This window comes from Procambarus clarkii, chromosome 25 (genome assembly GCF_040958095.1).
Source record: "Procambarus clarkii isolate CNS0578487 chromosome 25, FALCON_Pclarkii_2.0, whole genome shotgun sequence".
Taxonomy (NCBI): domain Eukaryota; kingdom Metazoa; phylum Arthropoda; class Malacostraca; order Decapoda; family Cambaridae; genus Procambarus; species Procambarus clarkii.
Genome location: NC_091174.1, coordinates 42,273,014 through 42,294,433, shown reverse-complemented (window position 1 = coordinate 42,294,433; position 21,420 = coordinate 42,273,014).

The following is a 21,420-nucleotide window of genomic DNA, read 5'->3' as shown; positions in this document are numbered from 1 at the left end:
TGGAGGATTCGGGTGGCCCGCGGATCGACGATTCAGCTCCATTCGGACTGCTTTCCGGTGGTTCATTGCCTGAACCGCGGGAGTTGGATGCGGTCCTTGTCTCTTTGGGGTTGGTCGCTTCGGGTGACTCGTCTGCTGAGTTCTCTGCGTTTAGCTCTCCTGGCGGTTCACGTACAGGGAGTGTCCAACGTCTTGGTTTATGCCCTGTCTCGCTTCGTTCCCCTCTCCACGGAGTGGACGGTCGACAATGAGTCCTTCCCTTGGCTTTGCCAGACGTTTGGGCGCCCCGAGGTGGACCTCTTCGCGTCGGCGTGGTCGCGGCGTCTTCCCCTGTATGCGGCGCCCTTCCCCGATCGCGAGGCCGTCGGGGTCGATGCCTTTCGGCTAGACTGGTCGAGGTGGGGGTTCCTGTACCTCTTTCCCCCAATTTGGCTGTTGCTCCAGGTCCTGACTCGCTTGGAGACTTACCAAGGGAGAATTGTCCTTCTGGCCCCTTGGTGGCTGGCCCAGCCTTGGTTTCAGGCGCTGCTTGCTCGGTGTCTGAACCCGGGTTTTCCCGCGGCTCCGCCTCTTTCAGCAGATCGGGCCGGTACGTCACGTGGCTGGTTCGATCTTCTCCTCGAGTCTTCACGTATGGGTTTTTTGACTCGAGGTTATCATCATCTCTATGGTGATCAGGTGATCAGGTGGCCTCCTTGTTGGTGTCCCACCTGAGGGCTTCTTCTCGGCGGCAGTATGAAGTTTCCTGGTGGTCCTTCTGTTTCTTTTTGCGTCTTCGTTGTGTTAGTTCCTTGTTGCTGTGATTAAAGGTGCACCTCATGTGGCTGAGCTCCCTCTCACCTAATTAGGTGCTAATGGGGGAGCTAGCCAGACACTGACTTCACGTCGGTAGAGAGAGAGCACCAAACATAATTATGAGTACTCGCATTAACCCTTAAACTGCACATAGCGTTTATATACACCCGAAGTAACATGTCCCACTGTGCGCATGGGGTATATATACGACATTGGGTTCCAGGCACGATTCAAATGGCCCGCGGCTACTTGAGGTTCACGTCAGCTTCCTCAGGGCTCTTGAAAACAGACGCCATGTTTAAAAAAATCGTGGGCAATATTCTCCAGTGTGAGAGCCACAGTACTGTAGGAGCAACCAAGGCTGGTGCACCCAGCATGAGCTAACAGCATTGCTGTTAAGCTTGTGACCACAGCATCGCCTAAAAAGTCAAAATAAATACATAACTGCTATTATTTAGCGATGACAGTATTACAGATGATCCCTGACTGTGATAAAAATGACCAGGATTGTGATAATAGCAGGTTGTTGTGATAATTAGCACTGTGTGGGAGGAGTAATGCTGAGGGAGGGAGGGAGATAGCGTCGTTTGCTGACTGTGTGGCCACCCGATATTGTCTGCATTCACCATACCAGCTCAGTGGTTCTCTATGGTGAACACAAATTTTGAAAAAAGGGATTGCAGACAAATGTAAAACAGAACCAGGTCTATTCTATAAAATCATAAACAACAAATTGCAGGTAATGGATAATATTATTCAAAAGTTGAAAATGGGAAATAGATTCACGGAAAATGAAAAGGAAATGTGTGAAACATTAAACGAAATGTTCCAAAGTGTGTTTGTACAAAATGAAATCTTCAGGGAACCAGACACAATAAGAATTCCAGAGAATAACATAAAGCACAAAGAGGTGTCTAGAGACGAAGTGGAAAAAAGTCTCAAGGGGTTAAGTAAGAACAAAGCAGTTTGTCCAGATGGAGTTTCACCATGGGGTTCTGAGAGAATGTGCATCTGAGCTCAACATTCTACTTCAACTGATTTTTCAGGCATGCCTGTGTACAGGAGTTGTAGCTGATGTGTGGAAAAAGGTTAACATAGTTCCAATCTACAAAAGTGGAAGCAGAGAAGAACCCCTCAATTATAGACCTGTATCATTGACAAGTGTAATAAGTCAAAATATTGAAAAAATAATTAAAACTAATAGGAGTAGAACACCTGGAGAAAAATTATATATCAGACAGACAGTATGGTTTTCGATCTGAGAGATCCTGTGTAACAAATTTATTCAGTTTTTATGATCGAGCCAGAGAGATTTTACAGGAAAGAGATGGTTGGGTTGACTTCATCTATCTGGACCTAAAAAAGGCTTTCGACAGAGTTCCCGTAAGAGGTTGTTCTGGAAACTGGAACATATTGGAGGGGTGACAGGTAAGCTACTAACATGGATGAAAAATTTCCTAACTGACAGAAAAATGAGGGCCGTAATCAGAGGCAAGGTATCGATTGGAGGAATGTCACGAGTGGCGTACTACAGGGTTCAGTTCTTGCACCGGTAATGTTCATTGTCTACATAAATGATCTACCAGTGGGAATACAGAATTACATGAACATGTTTGCTGATGATGCTAAGATAATAGGGAAGATAAGAAACCTAAATGATTGTCATGCCTTTCAAGAAGACCTGGACAAAATACTGTAAGTATATGGAGCAATACTTGGCAAATGGAATTTAATGTGAATAAATGCCATGTTATGGAATGTGGAATTGGAGAACATAGACCCCACACAACCTATAAATTATGTGAGAAATCTTTAAAGAATTCTGACAAAGAAACAGATCTAGGGGTGGTTCTAGATAGAAAACTGTCACCCCAGGACCACATTAAGAACATTGTGCGAGGAGCCTATGCTACACTTTCTAACCTCAGAATTGCTTTTAAATACATGGATGGCGAAATACTAAAGAAATTGTTCACGACTTTTATTAGACCAAAGCTGGAATATGCAGCGGTTGTATGGTGCCCATATCTTGAGAAGCACATCAACAAACTGGAAAAGGTGCAACGACATGCCACTAAGTGGCTGACAAGAGCTACGAGGAGAGGTTAGAGGCATTAAATATGCAAAAACTAGAAGATAGAAGAAAAAGAGGTGATATGATCCCTACGTTCAAAATAATAACAGGAATCGATAAAATTGATAGGGAAGAATTCCTGAGACCCGGAACTTCAAGAACAGGAGGTCATAGATTTAAACTAACGAAACAAAGCTGCCGGAGAAATATACGAAAATTCACTTTTGTAAACAGAGTGGTAGACGGAACAAGTTAAGTGAGAAGGTGGTGGAGGCCAAAACCGTCAGTAATTTCAAAGCATTATATGACAAAGAGTGCTGGGAAGACGGGACACCACGAGCGTAGCTCTCATCCTGTAACTACACTTAGGTAATTACGTTTGGGGTGCGCTACGCGCCTCCTGGTATTTGTATTTTTCACGTTCCATTCAAAACTCCCGCGGCTACATGGGGTTCACATTAGCTTCCTCAGCTCTTTTGTAAACAGACGCCATCTTTAAAAAAAATCGTGGTAGACATTCCCGGGTGTGAGAGCCTCAATAGTGAGTGAGCAACCAAGGCTGGCACATGCAGCATGAACACACAGCGCTGCTGTTCAGCGTGTGACCACAGCATCGCCTAATAATGTAAAAAAATATATATATCCTGTATTGTTTAGCTGTGATAGTATTATAGAAGAGCCTGAGTGTGATAATGACTGGGTACAATGTTCAAATATCAATGATTCAATGCTGTTCACGATGTTCACAGCGCTAGTCACAGCACTAGTTACTAGCTTTCGACTCGTCCCAGTGGGGAGTGTGGAACCCCAACCCAGCACCTCGGTAACCCCAGAGGGGACTGCAATATCCCAACTCACCACCCTATAGGTGGAGAGTTCCATCATTCCACCCAATTCCACCCTCCCTCCCTACCCCGAGTACCCCCTTCCCTCCCACCCCTTGGTCTTCCTCCTGCCCCAAGCCAGCCCAGACACGAACTAAGTCCTCCATCCCCCATCCCAGTTCTAAGCCATCCTCCCCCTGCCCCTTCTTCCCCCCCACCCCCACCTCCCTTCAGAACTCCTGGTAACTACCCCACAGGAGGATGAGCCTACCCAAGCAGCAATGCCCATGGAACAGCTTCCTGCACTAATGGGGTTGAGTGGGTGAAAATGGATATAGGAAAGTGAGCTTCAAGGTAATGTATTCAAACATCGATGGGATTACCAACAAAGCAAGGGAACTGGCAGAAAAGGTGTAGGAAGAAAACCCAGATGTAATAGGACTCACAGAAACAAAATTGTCAGGAGTCATAACAAATGCTGTGTTTCCAAAGGACTTTTATATAGTAAGGAAAGAGAGAGACAGGAGAGGAGGAGGAGTGGCTCTGTTGATAAGAAAGGACTTGAGCTTTGAAGAGATAGGAAATTCCGGGCTGCGGCGGATTCAGAGATTACATAACAGGAACTATGACAATGGATGGACCTAAGATAATAGTGGCAGTCATTTACAACCCTCCATTAAATGACAGAAGACCCAGACAAAGAGTTCGACAGAAACAACATGGCTACCATTAACCTAATAGAGAGAGCAGCTTCAGTTGTCTGCAGGAATGGATCCAGACTCTTAATCATGGCCGATTTCAACCATGGAAAGATAGACTGGGAGAATGGGGACCCACATGGAGGTGAAGACACATGGAGATCTAAACTTTTGGAAGTGAGTACAAGGAACTTTCTGAGCCAACATGTCAAGGGACCCACAAGAATGAGAGGAAATGACGAACCAGCTAGACTCGACCTGATATTCACCTTAACACTTCCGCCACTCAGTGATGCGCGAGCGCGTCACTAAGTTTTGTGCGGGTTCCGCAAAGCTGACTCTGACGGGAGTCACGAGAATAAATATTTGTATAAATTCCAATTTCGATCCAATCTACTTGGGGATATATATGTTCGCCGTGAAATTTACATTCTCTCTAATAGCCGAAGAGCTTATTTGGAAGAACGGCATGGCAGTGAATCATCGTGGTAAAACAATTGTATTATTGACACTACGAGTATGATCGACGTAGTTTTTATATTGCCGGTCGAACGCATCATTATGTGACGTTTTATACTTATGTTCTTCTAGAACATTTTATTGCAAAAACATTGGTACAAAAATGAAATATGTACATCGAAAAATATGTCAGGACAGTGAATTGAATATACACTTTTCAATGCGGGTTTCGCCGATATGTCGCCACGGGTAACACTTTGGCCACTTCTCACACTCTTGTGGGTTGGTTGCGACATTGATTCTATATTTATATGCATATGTCCGTGTAGAGAATTTTATTGCGATTTTAGTGATAGCAAAATTAACCATGTAGGACAAATGTGGAGTTGACAACCCTGAAGATAGTAGAAACATTCCGTTGCTGTCTGGCGCTCACAGCTAGTCATCGACGTAGTTTTTTATTTGGTGCTGATCTAACTTATGTTTTGGTGACATTTTATACATATGTTCTTCTAGAACATTCTATTGCGAGCACATCGGTACAGAAATGAAATACGTACATCGAAAATTAACGTCAGGACAGTCAAAAAGAGTATACACTTAAATGTTGCCGCTCGATCGCCGAAACGCTCATTTCAGTTGGGCAAAGTTTTTTTTCAAATGCCGTTTCGCGAAAGTGTTAAATGACTCGGAAATAAGGGAAGTCAAATATGAAACCCCCATAGGAATGAGTGACCACAGTGTACTGATATTTGAGTATCTGGTAGAAGTAGGGATAACCTATTCAAGGATGGGATTGGAAGGAAAAAGACTAAATTACCGAAGAGGAAAATATGACGAGATGAGGAACTTCCTAATGGGAATACCATGGGAAACAGAACTCAGAGAAAAGACTGTACAGGATATGATGGATTATGTCACTCAGAAGTGTCAGGAGGCTGCAGACAGGTTTATCCCAGTCCAAAAAGTGAAAAATGAAAAGTAACAGAAGAATCCGTGGTTCAACCAGGAATGTGCGGCAGCAAAGCAATTCAGTAAAAGAACATGGCGAAACTACAGGAACAACAGAACACCAGAGAGCAGGGAGAGATACCAGAGGGCCAGAAATGAGTACATCAGAGTGAGGAGAGAAGCAGAGAGACAGTACCAAAATGATATCGCGAGTAAAGCTAAGACCCAACCAAAACTGCTCCACAACCACATCAGGAGGAAAACAGCAGTGAAGGAACAAGTGATGAAACTGAGAAAAGGGGAGAACAGACACACAGTGAACGACAAAGAGGTGTGTGAAAAACTCGACAAGAGATTCCAGGTCGTCTTCACAATAGAACAAGGAGAGGTCCCTGCACTAAATGAGGCGGCAAACCGAACAACCTTGGAGGAAATTTAACTTACCAGTGATGAGGTCAAAGGGAATCTGTTGGAGCTGAATGTGTCAAAGGCTGTTGGGCCTGACAGAATCTCACTGTGGATTCTAAAAAAAGGTGCAGAAGCACTAAGTGTGCCACTCTCTATGGTGTATAACAGGTCACTGGAAACGGGAGACCTTCCGGAAAGCTGGAAGACGGCTAATGTAGTCCCAATTTACAAAAAGGGTGACAGGCAAGAGGCACTGAACTACAGGCCAGTTTCCCTAACTTTTATACCATGCAAGGTGATGGAGAAGATTGTGAGGAAAAGGCTCGTAGAGCATCTGGAGGGAAACAGCATTGTAACACACCACCAGCATGGGTTCAGAGGTGGTAAATTGTGCCTCACAGGCCTAATAGAATTCTATAACCAAGCAACACAAATTAGGAAAGAGAAGGGTGGGCAGACTGCATTTTCTTGGACTGTCAGAAAGCCTTTGATACAGGACCTCACAAAAGGCTGTTGCAAAAGTTGGAGCAGCAGGCAGGAGTAAAAGGTAAGGTGCTCCAGTGGATAAGGGAGTATCTAAGCAATAGGAAACAGTGAGTAACGGTGAGGGGGAGGCATCAGAGTGGCGAGATGCCACCAGCGGAGTCTCACAGGGCTCTGTACTCGGACCCATCCTGTTTCTAGTATATGTAAACGACCTTCCAGAGGGTATAGACTCATTCCTCTCAATGTTTGCTGATGATGCAAAAATTATGAGAAGGATCAAAACAGATGAAGATAGACAGAGACTACAGGACGACCAGGATAAACTGGAAGAATGGTCTAGAAAATGGCTGCTAAAGTTCAACTCAGGAAAGTGTAAAGTAATGAAATTAGGCGAAGGGAGCAGAAGGCTGAACACAAGGTACCATCTGGGAGGTGAAATCCTGCAAGAGTCAAATGGAGAGAAAGATCTGGGGGTTGATATCACACCGAACCTGTCCCCAGAGGCCCACATCAAAAGGATATCATCAGCAGCATATGCTAGACTGGCCAATATAAGAACTGCCTTTAGAAACTGGTGCAAGAAATCGCTCAGGACCCTGTATACCACTTATGTAAGACCAATCCTGGAGTATGCAGCTCCAGCCTGGAGTCCATACCTAGTTAAACACAAGACGAAGTTAGAGAAGATTCAGTGGTATGCCACCAGACTGGTCCCGGAACTGAGAGGAATGAGTTACGAGGAAAGGCTAAGGGAGCTGAACCTCACAACCCTGGAAAACAGAAGAGTAAGGGGAGACATGATAACCACCTACAAAATTCTCAGGGGAATTGACAGGGTGGACAAAGACAAACGCTTTAGCGCGAGTGGAACACGAACAAGGGGACACAGGTGGAAACTTAGTACCCAGATGAGCCACAGAGACATTAGAAAGAATTTTTTCAGTGTCAGGGGTAGTTAACAAATGGAATGCATTAAGTGGTGGTGGAGGCAGACTCCATACATAGTTTCAAATATAGATATGATAGAGCCCAATACGCTCAGGAATCTGTACACCAGTTGATTGACAGTTGAGAGGCGAGACCAAAGAGCCAGAGCTCAACCCCCGCAAACACAACTAGGTGAGCACCACAGCATTATTTCGTCCATCTAGGAATCTTCAAACGACTTCTTAGGTTCCTTTTCAAAATAAACTTGTGGTCAATTATTCATTTACAGGAATTAGTGACCAGGATTGTGGTTATAATTAGCGTTGTGCGTAGTATTGTGGGAGGAGGAATTTTGGTAAGGAAGGGAGAGAATTGAGATAGCCTCGCTGTGTATGGCAACCACTCTTGTTTTGCTCACCTACTAGCTTCGTGGTTCGCTATGGGGAACACACATGTACATGAGTATATACAGTGTGTGTGTGTATATAGTGTAACAACAGTAACAGTAGTAGTATGTTGAGCGGAGCTATTTTGGTGAGGGAGGTGACGTCGTAATCGTAGCGTCGTCTGATGTCTGCTGTGTGATTTCTCATGCATTGTATGGTGGCCACTGTACTGTTTGGACACAATACTGGCTTACTTTCATAGTTCTGGTAAATATAACATGTAGATAGGTATATATAACATGTGTAAATAGTGTTATAACAACAATAACAGTATGGTGGGAGGAGCAGTGTTGGTGAATACAATGTTGGAGTGAGAAGGCTGGCTGGGTGTGACAGCTCACACTCGCGGTGTTCTGAGTGTGTTGATGGTGAATGTATAAAGTGTTTGACAGTGTAGTGTGTAAATAGATTGTATATATGCATAAATGAACATGAAATATTGGTGTGAATAACTGTATGATGGGAGGAGCAATGTTGGTGAAAACAATTTTGGAGGAGTGAGGGAGGGCTGGCTGGGTGTGACAGCTCACACACGTGGTCTTCTGAATGTGTTGATGATGAATGTATATAGTGTTTGACAGTGTATAGTGTGTAAATAGATTGTATATATACATAAATTAGCATGATACATGGTAAATATGTGCAACATGTGTGTGTACACAAGTGTCATGCACGTAACAGTGTCCTCGGACAGTACAGATGTTTTACTGCCATAATATATTGTACGTGTCCCTTATACATAGGATTAGCACGTAAAAACAAATAAAATGTATTTGGAACTGTGCGCAAAAAATGAACAAAAATATATTCGCAGCAACTCGAGCGCCCCGCCCCAGGCGCCCCACTGGCTCCGGGAGCGTATGTTACAGGCAAATAGGGAATGATGACGTCACGCGCCAATTTACGGATCCCATAGCAGTCAAAGTAAGTACAATTTTGAAATCTTTTTGACATACCCATACTGAGGGAAGGGTTTTTGACACCTTAAAAAACAAAAGAATTTTTTCAAGATAATTTATTTCCTGCACACTGTAGGGGGGTGTCATATTTGGAGGCGGCGCAGTTAAAGGGTTAAGAACATTGTGTGAAGAGCCTGTGTTACACTTAATAATTTTAGAATTGTTTTCTAAATACATGGATGGAGAAATACTAAAGGAATTGTTCACGACTTTTGTTAGACCAAAGCTGGAATATGCAGTGGTTGTATGGTGCCCATATCTTAAGAAGCACATCAATAAACTGGAAAAGGTGTAAAGACATGTCACTAAGTGGCTCCCAGAACTGAAGGACAAGAGGTACGAGGAGAGATTAGAGGTATCCACTCAATTTAACGGCCTATATGGGGCTGTACCCTGGTCGTTACTTCCGAAGCTCCGTTATTTCCGAAGTTAAGACGGGTCGGTAATTTTTCAACTAACATTCAGGTAGGATATATTTTATACTGTATAGCTAAAATTAAATAAAGTTCATTGTGTAATTGTGTTCCAATTTAGTGCCACGCCGACGATTAAGCCAGCTGGTGGCTGCTGCATGGATGATGTTTGAACACGGTCTGATCAAGTCCAGATGGGTGGAAAAAAATTGGTTCATTCCTTTGTACTGCAAAATATTTCATGTATCAATCAGTGATCGTTAATATTTTCTCAATAAAATTTTAGAGATGTGTTTTGTTTTACCCTGAACAGTGCAGGTAATGTATTTTTAATGTTACGACACAGGCCGTGGCGGCCATGCCTTGCACTGGCGATCGAGCCTTGTCACTGAGAGCTAGCCAAGGCAAAATATTTTGAGCTCACCTTTTCTCTGCCAATGATATAATATACATTTGCAGAGATTAATATGTAGCTTTTGTTGAAAAAAAAAAAAACTATGTTTTAATACTATAATAAAATTGGTAAATTGACTTACTTTTAATGAAGCTGAAGATTACGAAGCTATGAAGATTACGTCATCCTCTGCAGCGCTTGTTTTATTTTGTTCAGGACTGTATACAGGGTACATACAGGATGTACACATATTTTCAGGCATTCACTTCACACAACAGCTAGCCTTACTACTAATTCACATCAGTTTTAATTCTAATTCTAATTCACAATTGAAAATTATTTCTACTGTATATTTACACTGTACAGTATCTTTTTGTCAAGGCTTAAATAATCATTAACCCTTTAACTGCGCAACGCGCCTGCAGGCCCAGGCTTCGGGTGCGCAACGCGCCTCCAGGTGTTTTTATTTTTCACGTTCCATTCAAAACTCCCGCGGATACATGGGGTTCACATCAGCTTCCTCAGGGCTCTTGTAAACAGACGCCATCTTTAAAAAAAATCATGGTCCACATTGCCGGGTGTCAGAGCCTCAGTAGTGAGTGAGCAACCAAGGCTGGCACTCGCTGCATGAGCACACAGCTCTGCTGTTCAGCGTGTGACCACAGCATCGCCTAATAATGTCAAAATATATATATATATATAACCTGTATTATTTAGCCGTGATAGTATTATAGAAGAGCCTGAGTGGGATAATGACTGGGTACAATGTTCATATATCAATGATTCAATGCTGTTCACGATAATCACAGCACCACAGCATTATTTCGTCCTAGGAATCTTCAAACGACCTTTTAGGTTCCTTTTCAAAATAAACTTGTGGTCAATTATTCATTTACAGAAATAAGTGACCAGGATTAACATAACATAAGAACAAAGGTAACTGCAGAAGGCCTATTGGCCCATACGAGGCAGCTCCTATCTATAACCACCCAATCCCACTCATATACATGTCCAACCCGCGCTTGAAACAATCGAGGGACCCCACCTCCACCACGTTATGCGGTAATTGGTTCCACAAATCAACAACCCTGTTACCAAACCAGTATTTACCCAAGTCTTTCCTAAATCTAAACTTATCCAATTTATACCCATTGTTTCGTGTTCTGTCTTGAGTTGATACTTTTAACACTTTCAGCCTCACGGCGAAGGTAAAAAAAAAAAGCGGTATGTGCTCACGGCGTTTTGCTGCGTAGGCGTAAAAACAAAAATGTGTATACTCTTTTTACTCTCCTGACCTTAGTTCTCGAGCTACATATTTCATTTTAGTACCGTGTTCACAATAAAATTCTCTAGAAGAACATCAGTAAAAAAGTCACGAAACGTATAGGGATACCAGCACCAAATAAATAACTACGAAGATGACTCGCTGTGAGCGCCCAACAGCAACAAAATGTTTTTACTCTTGGGATTGTTATCACCTCCACACTTGTCCTACAGCGTTAATTTTGGTATCAATGGACTCGCAATGAAATTCCCAACACGGTGATATGAATATAAGCGTAGAATAATGATTGCGGCCCGCCTGCAAGAGTGTGGGAAGTGGTGAAATTGTTACCCGGTATCGGTGACGGGACGACACACGGCGCTTTGAAAGTTTATACTTATTTCACTCTCATGACATTATTATTCTATGTACGTCATTCATTTTTGTGTCAATATGTTCGCAATAGAATGTTCTATGAGCCCGTAGGTAAAAAAGATCAACAAAGTGTAAAATAGAATAGCGCCAAATATAATACAACGCTGGAACATATCAGTGAGAGTCAGACACACACGAAATGTTTTTACTTTTGTTATGTTTGTGAACCTTTCATGAACTTATTGTACCATGCAGCCTATTGGTGAGAAAGAGAGCCTCATGGCGCGCAGTTTGAAACAAACCCAAAGTAAATCGGATAAAAATTGAATTTTATACAAATATTTTAAAAGAGGACATAAATTTATGTCCACTATGCGGGAGCGGGTAGGCGAAACAGGATGCCGGAAGGAGTCCTCATTCGCAGAAAGTGTTAAATTAATACCCTATTATTAATATCCCCTTTCTTATGTCCATTCACCCACTTGTAAACTTCTATCATGTCACCCCTAACTCTTCGTCTTTCCAGTGAATGCAATTTAAGCTATATTGTATTAGACCGTCGTGAGACAGGTTAGTTTTACCCTACTGTTAAACTGTGTCATTGCGACAGCAGTCCTGCTCAGTACGAGAGGAACGGCAGGTCCGGACAAATGGTTCCGTTCTTGGTCGATCGGCCAGTGGAGCGAGGCTACGTCCGTGGGATTATGCCTGAAAGCCTCTAAGGCAGAATCCCGGCTGGAGAAGCAACGATATCGTGTACGGCTGGCATTGGAATGGTCAAAGACCGGAGTCTAAAGGAGAGACACCCGTGCCGTTCCGGACTTCCCTCTCTCTCTCTCTCGGGAGGAGGGAGGCGAGGCGAGGGGCGGTGCTTGGAATGGACCCATGTAAGGGGAACCCGGGGGAGTCGCGCCAAACAGTGCGGGCGCCTCCATCCCAAATATGGAAATATCTAATGCTAATGTGCTGTACCGAATCGTTCGTAGACGACTTACGTACCGGTCAGGGTGTTGTAGGTGGCAGAGCAGCATCCTCACTGCGATCCACTAAGACTTCTCCCTCTAAGGCTGGAGGTTTCGTTATAAATATGATCTAGATAGGGGAATGGACCCATGTAAGGGGAACCCGGGGGAGTCGCGCCAAACAGTGCGGGCGCCTCCATCCCAAATATGGAAATATCTAATGCTAATGTGCTGTACCGAATCGTTCGTAGACGACTTACATACCGGTCAGGGTGTTGTAGGTGGCAGAGCAGCATCCTCACTGCGATCCACTAAGACTTCTCCCTCTAAGGCTGGAGGTTTCGTTATAAATATGATCTAGATAGGGTTTTGAAATGGTCGAAGGATTGGCAGATGCAGTTTAATGCTGATAAATGTAAAGTTCTGAGGTTAGGTAATGATGATAGGGTTACAAGATACGAGCTAGATGGTGTTGAGATTGCGAAAGGGATCTGGGAGTTATGATTAGCAAGAATTTAAAACAAAAGGATCAATGCATAAATGTTCGTAATAAGGCAAATCGGACACTTGGATTTATTAATCGCAGCGTTAGTAACAAGACACCTGGTGTGGTTCTCAAGCTATATCTTGCTCTAGTTAGGCCCCATTTAGATTATGCAGTTCAGTTTTGGTCGCCATATTATAGAATGGATATAAATTCACTTGAACGTGTCCAGCGTAGGATGACTAAGTTAATTCCCCAAATTAGAAATCTTTCATATGAAGAAAGATTAACAAAGCTTAAGTTGCATTCACTGGAAAGGCGAAGAGTTACGGGTGACATGATAGAGGTTTACAAGTGGGTGAATGGACATAACAAAGGGGATATTAATAGGGTATTTAAAGTATCAACACAAGACAGAACACGAAACAATGGGTATAAATTGGATAAGTTTAGATTTAGAAAAGACTTGGGTAAATACTGGTTCAGTAACAGGGTTGTTGATTTGTGGAACCAATTGCCGCGTAACATTGTGGAGGTGGGGTCCCTCGATTGTTTCAAGCATGGGTTGGACATGTATATGAGTGGGATTGGGTGGTTATAAATAGGAGCTGCCTCGTATGGGCCAACAGGCCATCTGCAGTTGCCTTTGTTCTTATGTTCTAATCTTTCTTCATATGAAAGACTTCTAATTTGGGGAATTAACTTTGTCATCCTACGCTGGACATGTTCAAGTGAATTTATATCCATTGTATAGTACGACGACCAAAACTGAACTGCATAATCTAAATGGGGCCTAACCAGAGCAAGATATAGCTGGAGAACCACACCAGGTGTCTTGTTACTAACGCTTCGATTAATAAATCCCAGTGTCCTATTCGCCTTATTACGAACATTCATGCATTGATCCTTTTGTTTTAAATTCTTACTGATCATAACTCCCAGATCCCTTTCGCAATCTCAACACCATCTAGCTCGTATTTTGTAACTCTATCTTCATTACCCGGCCTCAAAACTGGCCCATACGAGGCAGCTGCTATTGGCCATACGAGGCAGCTGCTATTGGCCATACGAGGCAGCTGCTATTGGCCCATACGAGGCAGCTGCTATTGGCCTATACGAGGCAGCTGCTATTGGCCCATACGAGGCAGCTGCTATTGGCCCATACGAGGCAGCTGCTATTGGCCCAAGCGAGGCAGCTGCTATTGGCCCATGTGAGGCAGCTGCTATTGGCCCATGCGAGGCAGCTGCTATTGGCCCATGCGAGGCAGCTGCTATTGGCCCATGCGAGGCAGCTGCTATTGGCCCATGCGAGGCAGCTGCTATTGGCCCATGCGAGGCAGCTGCTATTGGCCCATGCGAGGCAGCTGCTATTGGCCCATGCGAGGCAGCTGCTATTGGCCCATGCGAGGCAGCTGCTATTGGCCCATGCGAGGCAGCTGCTATTGGCCCATGCGAGGCAGCTGCTATTGGCCCATGCGAGGCAGCTGCTATTGGCCCATGCGAGGCAGCTGCTATTGGCCCATGCGAGGCAGCTGCTATTGGCCCATACGAGGCATCGTATGGGCCAATAGCTAGTTGTGCTAGGTAAGAGAAGTCAAGTCGTCATCCATACAGGAGGCACCTGTATGGATGACTGGGGTTTGATAGAATTCTACGATCAGGTGACACAGATTAAGCAAGAAAGAGAGGGCTGGGCGGACTGCATTTTCTTGGATTGTCGGAAAGCCTTTGACACAGTACCGCATAAGAGGCTGGTACATAAGCTGGAGGACGTGTAAATTATGTGTAAATTTACGTAATGTAAATTACGTAATGTAGTGTAAATTTACGTAATTTACGTTATGTAAAAATTTATGTGTAAATTTAAATTATGTGTAATTTACACATAACCAGCCAATAGCAGCATGGGCAGCTGCTATTGGCCCATGCGAGGCAGCTGCTAGTTGCCCATACGAGGCAGCTGCTATTGGCCCATGCGAGGCAGCTGCTATTGGCCCATGCGAGGCAGCTGCTATTGGCCCATGCGAGGCAGCTGCTATTGGCCCATGCGAGGCAGCTGCTATTGGCCCATGCGAGGCAGCTGCTATTGACCCATACGAGGCAGCTGCTATTGGCCCATACGAGGCAGCTGCTATTGGCCCATACGAGGCAGCTGCTATTGACCCATACCAGGCAGCTGCTATTGGCCCATACGAGGCAGCTGCTATTGGCCCATACGAGGCAGCTGCTATTGACCCATACGAGGCAGCTGCTAGTGGCCCATACGAGGCAGCTGCTAGTAGCCCATACGAGGCAGCTGCTAGTTGCCCATACGAGGCAGCTGCTAGTGGCCCATACGAGGCACCTGCTATTGGCCCATACGAGGCAGCTGCTATTGGCCCATACGAGGCACCTGCTATTGGCCCATACGAGGCACCTGCTATTGGCCCATACGAGCTATTTTGGTGAGGGATGTAGCGTCGTCTGCTGTGTGATTTCTCATGCAGTGTATGATGGCCACTGTACTGTTTGGACACAATACCGACTTACTTGCATAGTTCTAGTAAATAAAACATGTAGATAAGTATATATAACGTGTGTAAATAGTGTAATAAAAACAATGACAGTATGGTGGGAGGAGCTATGTTGGCGAGTAAGATGTTGGAGTGAGGGAGGGCCTGTGTGGGTGTGGCTGCTCACACTCGCGATGTTCTGAATGTGTTGATGGTAAATGTATATAGTGTGTGACAGTGTATAGTGTGTACATATGTTGTAAATATACATAAATGAACATGAAACATTGGTGTGAATAACTGTATGATGGGAGGGGCAATGTTGGCGAAGTAAGGGAGGGCTGGCTGGGTGTGGCTGCTCACACTCGCGGTGTTCTGAATGTGTTGATGGTGAATGTATATAGTGTGTGACAGTGTGTAGTCTGTAAATAGATTGTATATATACATAAATTAGCATGATACATGGTAAGTATGTGCAAGCTATGTGTACACAAGTGTCATGCACGTAACAGTGTCCTTGGACAGTACGGATGTTTTACCACCATAATGTAGTGTACGTGTTCATTATACATAGGATTAGCACATAAAAACAAATAAAATGTATTTGGAACTGTGTGCAAAAAATGAACAAAAATATATTCACCGCAACTCGCGCGCTCCGCCGGCCCCGAGAGCATACTGCTCTGGCGCACGGGGAATGATGACGTCACGCCCCACCTTTCGGACCCCATAGCAGCCAAAGTAAGTACAATTTCGAACTTCCGTTGCTATACCCATATACAGGGAGGGGGTTTTGACACTTTCAGAAGAAAAAATAATTTTTTCCCGAGGTTTCATTTCCTGCGCACTGGGGGGCGTCATATTTATAGGCCGCGCAGTTAAAGGGTTAACACTTACAATACTGTACTTTATCAACACTTTTTACACTAATTTATATGCCTTTCAATCATATTTTATATCGTTAGTGGAGGCTACACGACTTTTGATGGGAATTCAGTATCGGCGGGTGCAACATGGCTTGCAGAGCATTCGTTGCCGGCGGATGCTCCATAACTAGTCGATGGGAATTCAGCATCGGCGGGTGCAGCATATCTTGCAGAGCATTCGTTGCCGGCAGAGGCTGCACGACTTGTTGATGGGAATTCAGCATCGGCGGGTGCAGCATAGCTTGCAGAGCATTCGTTGCCGGCGGAGGCTGCACAACTTGTTGATGGGAATTCAGCATCGGCAGGTGCAGCACAGTTTGCAGAGCATTTGTTGCTGGCGGAGGCTGCACGACTTGTCGATGGGAATTCAGCATCGGCGGGTGCAGCATAGTTTGCAGAGCATTCGTTGCCAGCGGATGCTGCAGGACTTGTTGAATCCCCAGTGGGTACTTTCACGAACTGTTGAAATCATGAATTTATCTATTTTTGTCTGAATCTGATTTTCTCTGGCTAACCCCTTCATGGTGCCTCCTTGCCGTGGTGAGGGGCTCACGTACACCTTCCTGGGACCGGTGTGGGTTGCCTGTGCCCCCTCTCCTGCCCCCTCTTTGGGTGGTGTACGTACTGAAGGGCACCATGTAGGGGCCTTGTGAGCTATCGGACCACCCGCTGGATGGGTCGCCTGTGAGAGGCCGCCCTGAGTGGATGGTTGGGTGTCCAGGCTGGGGTGATAGGGGGACTGGGGTCTTAGCACCAATGTGGGAGAATGAACAAAGTAATAGGACTTCCCTGTTGAAAAGGGGGAGCACCGCTGGGGACGACACACCCTTCCTGCACTGGCCCGCGCTCGGCCTCCCTGGCTGCCCTGGTAGGTGGTATCCCCTGGTTCCAGGTCCCATCCCTTGTACATTGGCTTGCTGTATGGATGACGACTTGACTTCTCTTACCCAGGCTCATGGGGTGGGCGACCAGGCCCCTGAGTCGGACCGTCCTGGAAGACCGGGATCTATAGCACCTGCTACAGGACCCGGTTTAGGCCCAGACCGGACTATTCCTCCCTGCTCCCCTCCCTCCTCTGTGGTTGGGTCGAGCCCCAAGCCTGCTGTGGTGACCGTCTCGTCCCCTTGCACAGCTCCATCTCTTCTTATGACTACTGCACCTTTCGACCCGTCTGTCTCTAAGGGTTCTCATCGCCGTCTCCACCACAGCCGCTCTCGTATGCTCCCTTCCCATCCTACTTCGTTCCATGCTTTGTTTGGTCCTGCTACATGGACTAAGTACTTTGACCTCCAACCTTTGGATTCAACTCCTGACGATTTTTCCCTTCATAGGCATCTTGTCAGTTCCGTGGATGCCTCTGTCACCTTCAACCCCACTCGTCTTGGTACCCGTGTCGTTGCTGCTCCTTCTCAGGTCTGCCCCTTTGGGTTGTGAAGGTTACCTTTGATGGTAGGACCCTTCCGCCCTCTTGTCATTCTTGCTGGTGCCAGATGCTCCGTTCAGGAATATATTCCATCTCCTCGGCTCTGCGGTAAGTGCTGGAGGTTTGGGCATGGTACCCTCAAATGCTCTAGTCCTGTCTCTCTCTGTCCCCTGTGTGGAAGCGAGGGTCACTCTTAAGTTGGAGTGCACTTCTCCCCAGGCCCACTGCCTCAATTGCGGTGAGGCCCACCCTACCTTCTCCCGTGCGTGTATTCGTTACAAACTTGAGGCGGCTGTCCTCAACCGTTTGTCTTTTCCTGAGGCTCGGCGCCAAGTTCATCGTCTCCCCTCTTTAGCTGGTGTCTCCTATGCTCGCTTGGTGCGCTCTTCCTCTCCTCGTCCTTCCCGCCTTCCTCAGTCTCACAACTGTTTCTGAACCTTAGACCCGGACACGCCCACCACCACCTCCCCTGTTTCCCTCTGTTCTGTTTCGAAGGGTCCCCCTCCTGGTTCTCTGTCTAGGGCTCCCCTTCTTTCTACCCAGTCTGTCACGTCTCCTGTGTCTTCTTTTTCCTCTCCCTCTAGTCCTCCTTCCCGTTATTCTCCTCCGTCTCTTGGCTCTCCACGCCGCCTGACTGTGCGGGCCGACATCCATCGCTCTCCTGATGGTTGTGTTGTTCGCTCTCGCTCCTCTTCTCCTATTGAGATGCTGGAGTCTGTTGCCCAGTACATTGCTGCTGGGACCCCCGTATCTTTGAGTCAGAAGTGGAAACCTGGCTCCTCTCCTTCCTCCTCCCCTGTCGGTAAGAAGGCTTCGCTTTCTTCTTCTCCCCCTGTCTCTGATTCTATCGTTCCTTCCCCTCCCACTTCGGTGGTGGTGTCCCCGGTTCCTACTGTGGGGGTGTCTTTAGCCCCCGGTTCCATCTCGGTTACTGACCTTGCTGAGGTGCGCTCCCCTCTTTTTGCCCCTCCTCCTCCTCCAGACCCTGCTCGTCCACCTCTGGTCTGTCCTCATGCTTCTTTCCCTCCTTCTTTACTCAGTTTACCCATGCCCCCTAACCCTGACTTCGCTGACCCTGATTCTGATTCTGCTTTTTTTAGCGTACTGTGTTCCTTCTTCATCTTTGTTTCTTCTCTGCTCTCTGTTGCTCTCCTCTCTCTCTTTGCTGATGTCTTTTCTTCAATGGAACATCCGTGGATTTTACGCCAATTTCCTTGACTTCCAGCTTCTCATTTCACAGTTTTCACCCCTTTGTGTCTGTCTCCAGGAGCCGATGCTTGGTGCTCATCCTGGTCGCTTCCGTGGCTATTCTTTTCTCCCCCCCCCCCCCCAGCGACAGCTGGGGTCCATAATTCTTCTGCTCTCTTGATTCGCTCTGATGTTCCTTTTGTCCCCTTACTTTTTTCCTCGCCTCTTCACTGTTCTGCCGCCCGTGTCTTTGTGAGTAGATGGTATACGGTTTGTTCCATTTATCTCCCCCCCACTGTCCCACTTTCTCTTTCCGATCTTAAACACCACCTAGACTCCTTGCCGGAGCCTGTGCTCCTGCTGGGTGATTTCAATTGTCGTCATGCCCTTTGGGGTGATGTGCTGACAAACACCCGGGGTCGCCTCCTTGAACCTTTCATCCTCTCTTCTTCCCTGTCACTTCTTAATTCTGGTGAGCCCACTTATTTGGACTCTCGGACTCGCTCCCTTTCTTGTCTCGATCTTTCTCTGTGCTCGTCATATCTTTCCTTAGATTTCGGGTGGCGGGTTCTTGATGACCTCCATGGCAGTGACCATTTTCCTATCCTTGTTTCTTTTTTCCCTTTTCGCCCTCCTCTCTCCTTCCCTAGGTGGCGGTTTGCCGAGGCTGACTGGCGCCTCTTTACTCTCCGTGCTACTATTTCCGACCTCTCCGTACTGCCTCTCCCTCGCGCCCTCCTTCTTTTTCATGACACTGTTTTGACGCTGCCCTCCACTCTATTCCTCACTCTTCCTCTCAGGGAACGCGGAAGTGCGTTCCCTGGTGGAATATGGACTGTGCTTGGGCTGTCCGCTGTAAGCGTGCAGCCTGGAAGAGACATTGCCGCCGGCAGACGGTTGAGTCTTTTCTTTTGTTTCGGAAGGCGAGTGCGGTGGCCCGTAGGACCATCCGTGCGGCTAAACGTGCTTGCTGAGCATCTTATGTCTCCATCGTTACATCCGAAACTCCCCTCCCACTGGTCTGGAAGCGTATCCGCAAGATTGCGGGTAAGTTCGTTCCCGATGTCTCACTGGTCCTTCGCCTCCATGGTGCTCTTGTGGCAAACCTGTTGCAGGTTGCGACCGAACTGGGTTCCCATTTCTCCTCTGTTAGTTCTGGTTCTCATCTCCCCCAATCCTTCCTTCTTCGTAAGCCTCTTTTTGAATCTCATCCTTTAAATTTCTGTACTTATCTTCACCTTCCTTATAATGATCCCTTCTCTCTCTCTCTGAGCTTCAGTCTGCCCTGGCCCTTTGCGGTTCTACGGCAGCGGGCTCCGATGGCATTCATTATGAAATGCCTTGCCATCTCCCTCCATGCACGTCTCAGTATTTACCGAGTCTGTACAATCGGGTCTGGGAGTCGTCGTCGGTCCCTGAAGACTGGCTCGATGCTGTTGTCCTCCCTGTTCGGAAACCAGGGTCTCTCGGGTCATCCCCCAAGGACTTCCGCCCTATTGCTCTCACGAGTTGTCTGCAAGCTCTTTGAACGTATGGTTAACGTTCGTTTGATGTGGTTCTTAGAACACTATCACCACCTCTCCCCTTCTCAATTTGGCTTTCGCAAGTGCTGCAGCACAATGGATGTCCTGGTGAACTTGGAGGTCTATATTCGTACTGCTTTTGCTGCGAAGACCTCCGTTGTTGCCGTCCTTTTTGACCTGGAAAAGGCTTACGACACTACCTGGCGGTATCATATTCTGTCTCAACTTCATTCTTTTGGCCTTCATGGGAACCTCCCTCTCTTCCTCCAGAGCTTCCTCTCTCGTCGTTCCTTTCATGTGCGGCTTGATACTGCTCTCTCTGCCCCTTTTCGGCAGAATGAGGGTGTACCCCCAGAGGTAGTGTTCTGAGCACTACTCTTTTTCTAGTTGCCCTCAACGGTCTTCTTTCCTCTCTTCCTTCTGGCGTCTTCTCTGCTCTCTATGTTGATGATCTTACCCTTTGCTATCGGGGTGATGATTCACCTCTCCTTCAATGGCGGCTTCAACTTGCGATTGATGCCGTATCGTCTTGGGCCACCGATCATGGCTTCAAGTTTCTGCGTCTAAGACTTGTGCTATGACTTTTACTCGGAAGCATGTTGTTCTTCGTCCCTCTTTGTCACTTTATGGTCATCCCATTGTGTACAGGGATTCCGCAAAGCTCTTGGGTTAGTCTTTGACACTCGTTTGTCTTGGTCTGCCCATATCTCTTAGCTCTAAGTTGAATGCGCTAAGGCCCTTAACCTACTTAAGGTTTTGTCCCATACTTCTTGGGGAGCGGATAGGCGCACACTCCTCTATTTGCACTCCTCTCTCGTCCTGTCTAAACTCGATTATGGTTGCTCTGCATACTCTTCTGCTTCTCCTCCTACTCTTCGCCGTCTTGATGCTTTGCACCATACCGGGTTGCGTCTCAGCTCTGGTGCCGTTCGTTCGACTCCCGCCCTCA